The following is a 9,042-nucleotide window of genomic DNA, read 5'->3' as shown; positions in this document are numbered from 1 at the left end:
CAGAAAGACCCATCCAAAACCTTTATCTCTTCATCTGCAGCACTTCCCTCATTGAGGTGATTTATATAATAGTGCAAGTCCACAAGTTCTGACCTATACATGTAGACAAGAAAGCTCATTTTCAACCCCACATTTGAATACAAAAAAATAAAAAAGTAGTAAGTCTTTCTGGTTCTCCAAAGCCATCTAGGAAATTGTTTAGTGTCCTGCTGGACTCTCCTAAGAAAACCTCATGATGTCGGTACGTATTCTCCCCATGCGTGTGTATGTGTGTGTGTGTGTGATCACCAATCTCAACAGCGAAACCACTTTTTCTGTGGGGTGGCCTACCACACCTCTGTGGATTGACACAGATAGTGACTTATCAACAGAAGATCACACAGAGAGGAAGGGCTGGGGAGAGAGACTCAATCATCTCTCATTCTCCAGTTTCCTCAGCTTTTCAAAACACACTGTATTGTAATGCTCCAGTGAGCTTACAGGCCTTTGTCCTTAGACTGGTGCCAAATCCTTGACCCCTTATTGTGTGTAGCCGGGTTGCTACTGAATCTTCTAGCTCGCCTGCACACTGGCAGCCTTTGTGGTCTCTCCAGCTTTGGCTCCTGTAAGCCTCCCTCATAAATCCCAGTGCAATACATGTATTTTCTATCCGTTTCCTTAAGAGAACCTAACTAATAGAAATTTTGGTTCTGAGAATTGTTGTAGAGAAGTAGAACTTCAGGATAAATTCCAGTGATTGTTTAGTGGTTCCTGGAAGTGTCTTTCTAAATTGATGAGATCTCAAAACAATTCTCTTGAACAGGAAGCTAAGACTCCACCCATCTCATTTGGGATTTCTCATGCATCTGAGTCAACAAGCTAAAAAGAGAGTTACAATGTTGTCATGAGTAACTAATCCAGACTACCAAGGTAAACGTGGATGACTACTTCACAGCAGAGGTAATAATGTATATGTCTGACGTTCAAGACATCTCTTAGTGAGTCCCCTACTAATACTATGCCCTATTAGTAAGGTCAACATGGAGCTTCAATAAACTAACCCAGGAACTATGGAAAATGACCTAAACCTTGAGGAATGAAGGTGTGGATTACTCCACAAGTAAGGAGTTAAGACCTGCTGAGGTGTTGCTGATGGCTAGGGGAATATACAATGGGTACTAAAAGAAGGTAGCCAAAAATACTGGTTGTGATAGCATGAGAAGTCACAGAAATGAGGATTATAATTTTCATTAGTATTTCTTTCCAATTTTCTTAATATGCATATGTATCAGGTATTTTGTTTTCTTTCTTTATAACATAACATTGATTGACAATATTAGTACTCAAGTATTGTTCACTCTGCATTATTATGATTATATTATGCAATATCAGAAAAGTAAGCATTATCTAAAGAATAAACTGGGGAGGGAATTAGTACATTTCCTTTTGTAAGTAAGATAACGTAGCATGGTAGGCATAACTATGTACTTGGTTTTGCATTTGGAGACTTAAGTATTTAAAGAACTATGTCTGCTTATCAAATTGACGAGGGGTGGATTGAAACAATTAATTGTTGTATGTCAACTAGACTGGAGGAAGATACACTTAAGATGAATAAAGCACAGCTTTGTGTGTGTGTGTCTGAGTGCTTTGAGAGATAATTGGCAGGTAGCCCATCAAACTGAGGGCTGAAGACCTACCACAGTTGTGAGTGACCGATACATTTCCTAAGTGCCTAGATGGAATTTTTAAAAATAAAGAAAAAAAGTGTGCTTGTTTTTGAAGCACTTCATGTTGCTTGAGTGAGTGTGTCTTTGTTGCCATTGCCTTGGACATTTGTCTCCGTTTTCTTCAGCCTCTCAGCATAAACTTGCACTGCCAACTACCAGGGAGCTTCCAAGGTTTGATTTTGGTTCAATCTAGATCCTACATACATGGTGTCTGTCTGCTTCGCCCGACCAGCTACTGGATCGCCTAACTCCCCAATCGAAGAACCACTGTAGATTCCCCTGCCCCTACCTAATAATCCCTTGATATTAGGGAATTTTTCTGTCATTTCTGTTCCTCTGTAGAATTCTAGCCAGTACAATATGTGGTCCAATAACACTTAAAAGTTGAAGTTTTTCTTAAAGTGTATCCTGAATCTCTGTTCCCTGGGATCACTGCATCTAATTCTAAATCAATACATGTGGGAAACAGTATTTTATACACTTGGCTAGTGGGATACTCAAGAACAATTTCTTAGGTGATTTTGGACTTGGAGATTTTAGTTACTTACAGTAAAATGGTATTTATTTCTTAGAAAGAAACAAATACGGTTCCATGTGTGTCAGTAGTTTCCTTGGAGAGGGATAGAAAAATCACAGAATGAGTGTGCCCTATTTGAGATCAGCAGTGTTTTAGATTTTAGAATTACTTATGGATCTTTAATATTTGCCTATATATGATGAAACAGTTTTGGGATAGAACACAAGTCTCGACAAAAATTTATTTATATTTCACATATATACCATAAACCCATAGCTTAAAGTTTACCTTATATAATATTTTTAAAAAATCTGTGCATACAACAAGTTTCATTATGTGTAACTTGTCAGTTATGACATCATGTTGATGCTCAAAAATTTTGGAAATTGTAGCAATTCAGATTTCAGATTTTTGAACTAAGGATGCTCAACTTCTAACAGTCTTTTTCCCCCAAAAAGAAAAGATGAACAGTAATTCCTTCAAACATATTCGAAGTCACATCTCATGTAACTGACAGGTTTGATAAATACTGCCCAAAAAACTGCATGGGGTTGAATTAAATTAAAATGAGGAAACAAATTAATTTTAAAAACTGCATCTTAAATTCTTCTTATAAAGTATCTTAAAATATATTTTTTAAAATTCTTGTTTATGTTTAATATTGTTTTAGCAGTATCACCTTGTTTTGAAATTCTGAATCATTTTTATCATTTTTGTGGGGTTTTTTTTGTCTTGACTGTTTTTATTTTGTTTTCTCTTTAAAATAGAAAAGGAATATTACAACACTATTATGTTCAGAAAGATTATTTGCGGTATTCATTTTCTTTCATTTTTCTTATAAATTTTCTACTGCTTCATAACAATTAACAAAAATGGAGGGCCTTCAAACTACATGTATTTGCTACATTAAAATTCCACTGTAAAAAAAACTTTGTATGTGTCAGGAGTCTACTTTGCTTTCTATAGTTAGGATTTAAAGAAGGAAGAGATACACACATGGCCAAGATGCATGTCATAACTTTCTAGGCTCCTGTAATTGTTGATAGAATTTAGTTTTTCTGTGATTGAAGCACTGGGTTCCAGTTTCCTTTTTAAAGAAACTTTTATTAATATATGTTTCCAATATATAGTTATTACATTCATCTTGGAAAATTGGTACATTACATATCTCATCTTATTCATTCTTACTCTCCCTTCTCTCCTCCCTTTCTCTCTTCCTGCAGATCTTCTGAGGCTGTTCCTTGCCAGCTGTCATAGAAATGTACCCTGGGGCATCCAGAGCCTATTCTTAGGTTCATGCCATGTGACCATGTCTATACCCTCTTCCAACATGGCAACGCAAGGACACATAGGCATGCTTGGGGCTCTCCCATCACTTTTGCCAAGTCACACAACCGTATTTGCAGTAAGAAAGAAGGTATTTATAACACAGCATCACTCCCTAGGCATCACCATAGAGTACATCTGCATCACCTAGGTTAAAAAGGGATTACTAAATACAAAATTTAGTTCTATATACCAACAGATCTTTTAATATAAAGTTATAAAAGTAATTTGCAAAAATATTTTCAAGAGATAAATCTAGTATACTTCCAGGAATGTTAATAAATAAATATTAAATCCATATGTTCTTGTTTGTTATTTGTTTAACATATTGTCTAAAATTAAGATCTTTTAGTCAGAGTTTTCAAGAAAACCAGTAAGATATACATATACAACATATGGGGGAGGGAGTCATTTTTGAAAGTGAGTATGTAAAAGATAAATTGGAAAATAATAATCAGTGAGAAAAAACATTAATTGTGGCAAAAAGAAACTAAAAAGTTATAAGGCCACAGGCAGGTCAAGAGTGCTCAGACATGCAGAGTTCAAGAGACTTCACAGTGATGAGACATTGAGCCTAGAAAGGATTTGTGATACCCTGTTTTGATTTTACCCCTTAGAAAACAAGTTAATCTTAGGTTCAAAATAAAAACTGTGTTTCTAAACTGGTTCAGATGATAAAATTTGCAGTGTAATATTTTATACATACAGATTACCTAGCTGCTGTCCAGTGCGGGTTGTGTGAAGGATGAGCGCATCACCCGCTGTAATTAGCGGTGAAGAAAAGGAGTCTGTCTGGAGCAGTGTTGGGTCTGCACTCTTCTGTGTCACCTCTTTACTATTTCCTGCTGGAAAATTAGTGAGCGAATAAAGTATATTCTCAAGCACAAAAAGAGCCCATCAGACTGTGAAGTGTGTTTCATCACAGGTTTTAAAGTGAGAACAATTTTCAGAGCCCTCGCATGTGTGAGATGGACGAGTGACTACATCAGAGAGGCTGTGAAAAGGTGTGTAAAAAAGAGAAATGAGAACTAAATATCGGCTCCACACTTGCCTCTTTTTTTTCTTTCGTTTGACAAGGCGAATGGGAGAGGAATGTGGTTGAGGACACAATGCACTTTTTAAGTGCTGTGTTGCTTGAAATACATCAAAGAGTCTGAGAAAAAGCAGAAAACTCCAAATAGACTTCAAGAGAGTCTTTTTTCCCCCCTATTAAAAACATCGGCATCTATAAAAGAAATAAAAGAACTGCATTAGACCGAAATGATCTCAAAAAAGTGTCAGAAGAACTGACACATAAAGGAACAGTCTACCACTCGTTTACTTTATCATATTCTCTTTTTGGAAAAACAAAAGCCAGGAAGCAGTCAACCTTACGCTCATTCATAGAGAATGACCAAATTGCAATATCTCCTATTATTTATCATGTGCAAAGAGTGTGCTTTAGATAATCAATACTACAATAGATGACTCCATTAAAGTGTCATTCACCAGCACAGCATGGTGGCTCACGCCTGTATTCTTAGCACTCAGGAGGCTGAGGCAAGAGGATTGTTGCAAGTTTGAGACCAACCTGGGCTACAAAGTGTGCTCAAGGACAGCCTGAACTGCAGTGAGACTCTGCCTCAAAAATATTTTTAAAAAATAACATTCACCAAAGACCCACTGTGTACCAGGCTCAGGGTTAGACTATATGTGGAAAAGAAATTATGTAACAGCCCCTGGTCCCAGAGAGCATTATGAAAAACCTATATAGATAATACAGAAAAGGAAAGTAACTAAGCAACAGATTCTCCTCCAGATGCGCATATTCAATAGTGCTTATTTAAATTATACTATGTAAGGCCAGATGAATCAACTGAAAGTCTAGTTATTATTTAGTTTTCTAAATTCATTCATTATTTTATCTAGGCGGCAGTTCTAGAAAGTAATCCAGTAATTGAAATACATTTTAAAATATTTTACTTCATCTCATTTCTTGTATTATGGAAGCTGCTAGTCTGCTGTCATAAGTATGGAGGAAAGAAAACACAGTTTCAATTCTGCTCCTCATCTGCAACTGGACATTGTTTAAACGGAAAAACTATATGAATGCAAGTAGAGAGGTTGAAAAAGTGATTGCTGTCCCGCTTTCCTCACACCTGATGTTTCAGTAGGTCCAGTATTATAAAGAAAGATGGAAGGACCCTCATTATCTACTATAGGAACTCTACAGACTCATTGTTGGCCCACATACTAACACCAGCACCGTGAAGGTGTTTCACGTAGCATTCTACTAGAAAATGCTCCAAGGAATTTCTCCAGTTTCTGGTTCTTATCTAAAAAGCACATCGTTATTAGAAGCCCATTGTTTTCATGTGTGACTGATTGCAAAGTCCGCGTCAGTGTGAGATTTGTCATTTGCCCACAGGAGTATCAGAATGTTATGATGGATGCATATATTTGGCTGCTTTTTAAAGTAAGCAGAGCTTTATCTATACACGGTAGAGTCATTTCTCTTCAGTCTATTCCCATGCACAAGATGCAGTCTATTTGAAAGCAGACACTGCCCCTCACTTAAGCCAGGAAAAATCAACAATCAAACAGGGTTTGTTCCATGAAACAAAACCTTTTGGAAATCACTTCTGATGAAATGTCATTTATTAGTTGTAGAGGAAAAGGAAACAGTTAGCATTTTTTGACTTGCTTGGTAATTAGAAAGTTTTAAGTAGTGCAGATTCCTTCATGGAGAAATTCTGCAAGCCTTTAAAACTGATTCAAACTGAAGAATGCTATATTCATACTAAAATTATAAGAAGATTCATTTGTTTCAGTTACATAACAATTTTAAAGATAATTAGTGGTATTCAATATTATTTCAAATATAATCTTATATACCATATATGGATGTACGCTTGCATTTTGTTTTTTTCTCTCTGTGTGTGTATGTGTGTGTGTGTGTTTGTTTAAATAGGTTGTGTTAATTTTCCTGCTACTTTCTTTCCCATTGTGAGAGCGTGTGTTCTCTAACATGACATCTCTAGGCATACACTTTATTTGGTCATGTTTGAGTCCCTAACTGAAGCAGATCAATCAGATTCTGTCACCTGGAAAGCTCAAAAAGAGAAACACTGATGCCAGCAGTCTTTGTTTGCTCTTGAGAAGGGGAACTCGAAGGGTTGATTTCCCATTTGTTTCCATTCAAATGTCGGAGTCTGAACACCTGTCTGCTAAGAGCAAGAAAACTGGATTGATTTGCAATGAGGAAGTAGCTGCCTGGTTTTAGAAATACTTTCTGGTGTTTAAAACTAGATCTTCACAAAACCTGGCTTCTTTTTTAAAATTGAGCTTCTTGACACCAGGTATTTATCCAACAGTCAAATAGTTGTTCTTAATTGGATATGTGTTCAGTTGTAGCACTGCTTCATAACAATGTCCCATATTGAATTCAGTAATTTCAGAAATACTGGTTGAGGGCCAACCCTGTATTTTTTTTTTTTTTTGGTTTTTCTCCGGTACCGGGAACTGAACTCACGACCTTGCGCTTGCCAGGCAAGCGTTTTTGCCGCTGAGCTAAATCCCCAGCCCCCAACCCTGTATTCTATATTGTGGTAAACTCTAGGTTTGGAAAAAGGAAGTATGTCCACAAAAACTCATTTTGTAGTTAAAAAAGAATACATTTAAACAGAAAATTTAATACATGTGATGTCATAAATAACACAAAATATAGGCAAAGAGCAAAATACCCATTCAAGATTGAGCTTCAGATGGAAAATAATAGAGTTTTAAGGAGGACATGGATGTCACATAAGTCTGGAAAAATCAGCCCAAGTAAATCAGCCAAAGAATGAAAGAACAATGTAGACTGAAGGAATTTGGGGGGCAAGGACATGGAGATATAAAGTTCTGCTCTCACTCATTCAGTTAGCCAGATTTGTACAACTCATACAGCAGCCCAGCTACTGTTGTAGATGTTTTGGGAGAAGCAGCAAAAAAAAAAAAAAAGGAAAACAAAACAAAATGCATAAAAGCAGAATTTATTCTCCATAATACTGCATTTAGTTTTAAAGAAATATGTAAATATATATGATTACTATATATAAGTATGCATTCTATTAAAATCTCACATATTAATATAATATGTAAGAAATATTATAATAAGTATAGTAAAGTAAATGAATAAAACATATTATAATGCAGTAGTTCTTAAAAGTCAACATGCATCAGAATCACCGGAAAAGCTCGTTAAAAAAAGCATGGTTGGCCTCCAGTCTCTGCATTTCTGATTCAATGAGCAGGACCTCAAGGCTGAGAATTTTCATTTCTAACAAGTTCTCAAGTGAAGAAGCTACTGCTGCTTTTGAGAACCATGGGCGGTCGATTTGATAGCAGTAAGTGTCTTGGAGGTAATAAATCTGGAGGCAAGAAGAGGTTTATAATGTTCTCTTACATTGGCAGCTAAGGCAGAGTTTCTCTGAGAAGACCTGCTGGGACCCACGTATGTGCATAGTTTCTGGCAAAAGATCACTGTAGTAATTTCCTTTGTATGAGATTGAGATCTTTATTCAGTATAAGCAGTTCTATGACATTATCTGGCATGGCTTCCTCCCTTGAAGAATAATTACTCTACCTGGCTCATTAAGAGTAGGTAAAAGTGAAAGGAGGCAGACACAAGAGACAAGTAGTGTCTATTTCAATAATAGAATTGGCAAGAATGATGGGGGTTTGCACCTGAAGGATAGCTGAGACCCTACATAGAAAGCATGGTGGTAAACATGCAGCAAGATAAATAAGTGGGGGCACGAGATTAAAAGTGACTGGGCATGGGATGAGAAATAAAGAAAAAAGGACAACAGTCAAAAATTATTTCTTTACTTTTGGATGGATTTACCTTGCAGTGAGATTGAAACGTTGTGAAAACAGGATTTACAGGGAAGATCAGGAACTCAGTTTTGACATGTTCACTTTAGAAGACTTCTTGCAAACTCTGGTGTGGGTGGAGGGTGGAAAATTGTATTCAAGTATTTACAGTTCAGCATAGAAACACAAGTTCAAGGTATAAGCTTGAAAGTCATCACTGTGTTTATTTGTCTGTTGACAGAAAGAAGAGGTGATCTAAGAACTGCGGCAGGGTAACGAGAAGATGAGGAGCTAAAGGCTAACGAGTAAAGAAGCCCAGCAACGGGGATAAAGAAACGCCTTAGGAGCACCTGCTGTGTTGGAAGCCAAAAGAAGAAAATATTGCAATGCAGAAAGTGTGAGCAGTAAAACTAGGCAGATACATATAGAATATAGGAGAATTTAAAAACAAAAATTATTATGATTGGCACAATTGAGTTTAGAGTTAATGTGGGCAAAAAGGGAAGGAAACCCTTGTGTTTTACCTTTTTCCTACACAATTGGTCCCAGGTAATACCTCCTGAGGAGAAAACAGCCACTGATTTAGAGATGAAACCAAGGAGTGTCTGAGTTTCCCTTTAGAAGCCATCTGTTTGTAGTGATGAGGCTAAAAAT

General features: G+C 36.6%; 1 long non-coding RNA gene across 1 annotated transcript; it reads left to right on the top strand.

The window, feature by feature from the left end:
- The first annotated feature begins 1,020 nt into the window (after positions 1-1,020).
- On the top strand, positions 1,021-8,779 carry LOC102013560. The gene is made up of 3 exons (XR_262205.1): positions 1,021-1,099; positions 3,450-3,643; positions 8,630-8,779. It is a non-coding gene; the product is annotated as an uncharacterized LOC102013560 (long non-coding RNA).
- The last annotated feature ends 263 nt before the right edge of the window (positions 8,780-9,042 follow it).

This window comes from Chinchilla lanigera, unplaced genomic scaffold (assembly GCF_000276665.1).
Source record: "Chinchilla lanigera isolate Chin_1 unplaced genomic scaffold, ChiLan1.0 scaffold00042, whole genome shotgun sequence".
Classification (NCBI taxonomy): Eukaryota; Metazoa; Chordata; class Mammalia; order Rodentia; family Chinchillidae; genus Chinchilla; species Chinchilla lanigera.
This window is presented reverse-complemented; position numbering and strand designations above follow the sequence as displayed.